The following is a 3,573-nucleotide window of genomic DNA, read 5'->3' on the forward strand; positions in this document are numbered from 1 at the left end:
CTGTTTGAGGGCGTGGATTTGAAACCCTGTATTTGAAATGCCATGGTTGTATTTAGCACCCTCGAGTCATAATATTCTCTAATCCAAAAAAGTAATTACACATAATTTTTGCGATATCTCTAATTGTAATAGGCATGTAATGTTTGACATAATGGTTGTAATAAGCCTATTGAAATATATAATTTAAGTAAAAATGATGAAATTCCAAGTTTGGGATGGGCCACAATCACAATATTAAATTTGAGTCATTTGAGTAGCTAACTAATAATTTTTAATTATTGATTTACATGGATAATGTTTGCACTACACAGATCATCATATTTTAAGTATTATAGTGATGCGATTAATAATCTAATTATTTTGGGATATCATCCGTGGGTCATTTGCCTAAAAGATTAACAGTCTAGTGACACATGTAACTCTGGGAAGGATTTTAGAATTAATCCAAGCTTTCATGTTGGATTTCAAACCTCTCCACAAGGGAATTCAAAACTCCCAATTACTTTATTATGCCAAAGATACCAGAGGACCCCCACACTAATCTTTCTTTCACAGACTCTCTATAATGCCTCGAGTTTTCGCAGCTTGAGTACATACTCTTGCTCGAGAATTTTAGGTATTAATGAAATGAATGAATGAATACCTCATAATTGTACCTTATTTTTTTAAATTTTTCAGATTACATTAATGAAGGTACCCATTCACAAGATTAAAATAAATCATATTATGAATCTTATTCCATTTAAATATAAAAGTCCAACTGATTATTTAATGCTCACCAAGGTGGGAGTTTATTACAAATATATAAAATTGCGGCGTGAAACGTAAATAAAATCAAACTAAAATGAAATCATCAATAATATAATCTCACGTCACTCGTATTCTTTCATGTGAATATCATGCATTACACGTTTCTTCAGCATATGCATCACCTGCATCATCTATATGGTTGGAATGGTCGACGCCCTACTCATAGTAATGGCTGTCCTTTAAGATTAATAATAATTCAAGCAATTCATCATAAGAATAATATAAAGGTTATGATACATCTTGTATTCCACCACTACGAGTGGTATTAGTATGCGAATGCATATTTGGCATAGTGTGTGGCTCATCGTACATAGTGAGCACCACATTGTGGGATGTAATTTATAAAAATCTGGCTCACTTCGCATCCCATAACTACAGAGATTAATCGGGTGTCCAACACTATCATGGATTTATATAACACATCGAGATGGTACAACACATGGATTATAAGAATTATATGACACGATTTCGTAACTAATTGCACAATCCGATCCCAAGAAAATGATATAACACGTGCATGTGGATTACTTACATCGATATGTACATCACCGATCAAATCCAATAATTTACGCATTGACCAAGAGAGTTACTACCTATAGTACATTATGTTCATGATGAATACATATAAGTCACTAGTCGTGAGTCATTCAACACATCACTTGCATCAATAGGGAATTAAATCGAATCATGAGAGTTTCGAAACTCCAAGACATATACCCAGGCCATAACATAAAAAGAATAGTACAAGGCTAACCCAATAAAGAAAAACTGAACAGCAATAAGTTGATTCCATAAAAGAGAAGAGTAACATTATACTTGTTAGGGCATAAAAAATGCACGAGTCAATAGGAATTCGATTTGTTACGCATCAAGGATACAAGATAGGTAGCCCTACCCATTTTGCGGCCCTCTCTCTATCTCCTTCGATCTCCCATTGCGCAACATTTTTCTTATTTGTATGGCCCTTTCTCTATCGTCCCTCTCTTTGTAAAATTTGTTGCGTGGTGAATAGTGTTGCGTGGACCCGCGCAACAGAGATATATTATGCGCACTCACACAACAAGATACACTGCATAGGAGCGCAACAAGTGTCCTCACAACTCTATTATTTGCAGTTTTGTGGAATCTTTTACGATCCGACCTCCTATATATATATATATATATATATATATATATATATATCTATATATATATATATGAGCGAGAGGGGCATGATGGAACTCCATAAACGGAAACTGTTGAAGGAAGAAATGCTGCCGAAATTGCTATTGGATTACTTTTTTTTATGTCATTTTATTAATTCATTGTACTTTTTTTCATAATCAAGAAAAACACAGGAATGTAAATGAACCTAAAATTAATAAAATCTATAATGATAAATGTTCTTCTATTTTATTTATTATTATTGAATGATAATTCTCCTATCAAACCATATTCGTTTCTTGTCGAAACAAAATGGCGACTTCATTGGGGATTGTTATTATTTAATGATAACTTATAAAATATTTATATGATTTTTATCACTGTTTTGCATCGTATAGACACTAAAATGGTAACTCTCAACGGGAACATCCTCCTATTCATCTCTAAAACAAAGTGCAATTTTATTTAATTAAAATAACTGATACTTTATTTTGAATAGCAGGTATTCTGTCCTTATACAACCGCAATAGCTTTTCTCCCGACTAACGTGGTTTTCTACTTCACACCCAACGGATTCGCTGTGGATTACATTGACAATGCGCGATTACAACTACTAAAAGTACCAGATAAAGTTAAATCAGTTATGATCAAGGATATACGATATCATGTGATGTTCAGAATGGTATCTGCTTCACCAGCAGCGCAACAAGACGATGAAGGATGAATGATAGTAACATCCAGAAGACGAAGTGTTCAATCTGCCCCCACAAGAAGTATTATCATACCGAATACGGTTAGAGGGTTGATTATGCGAAATATCTTGAGACGCAGTATTGCCTCAGTCACGCAATCATTTCATTCGAGAATGACTAAAAAGCCCGTCACTCGCGAATATCTTCCAATATCACCAACTACAATTGTAAAGACATCTTCCGCAGAATTATTATGAATTTAGAAGAATAAAGGGAAAGTCGTTGTGACAAGCAAATGTTCGCTTACAACACACCCCTCAAAGAATTTAACATGAACTCATGCACCAAGGATATTGCGATTCGAATTAGTTGGTCCTTTTCGAAGCGACAATACGCTGGTTTCGAATCAAACAACAGTTCATCTTCTTCAACAACACCAACAATGCAATGCTTGTTTCTTCCTTCAATATCAGAACGATCGAAGAATAAAGAAACAAAAGTCTTATCGGCAGACATCAATCAGCCCAATTAGCCTTCACCAGATAAGCACACAGTTGAAGAAATCCATAATCTTCTAGCAGTGACTGTCGTGAACAACATCGAACCACAAGTAGAAAGGTCATAACCACAAGCGGTTAGATTTCAAAGGTTTGTGCCTAATATTCCTCAAATCATAACACAAGAAGAAATCCGACAGATGGTTATCAAAAACATTCATCTAAAAAATAAACGAAATCAGAATAAAAGATTCTGATACCAAACACTATATCCCCCTGAAATAGAAGAAGTAGCATTTCCAGCTGACTTCAAACACCCGAACTTTCAGAAATTTGATGGGGACGGATCACCCGAAGAACACATGATGCACTTCATAACAATAATGAGAAATCTTTCTAAAGTTTCTCAATATTATTTACGATTATTCAGG

Source organism: Magnolia sinica, chromosome 16 (assembly GCF_029962835.1).
Source record: "Magnolia sinica isolate HGM2019 chromosome 16, MsV1, whole genome shotgun sequence".
In the NCBI taxonomy this organism is placed as follows: domain Eukaryota; kingdom Viridiplantae; phylum Streptophyta; class Magnoliopsida; order Magnoliales; family Magnoliaceae; genus Magnolia; species Magnolia sinica.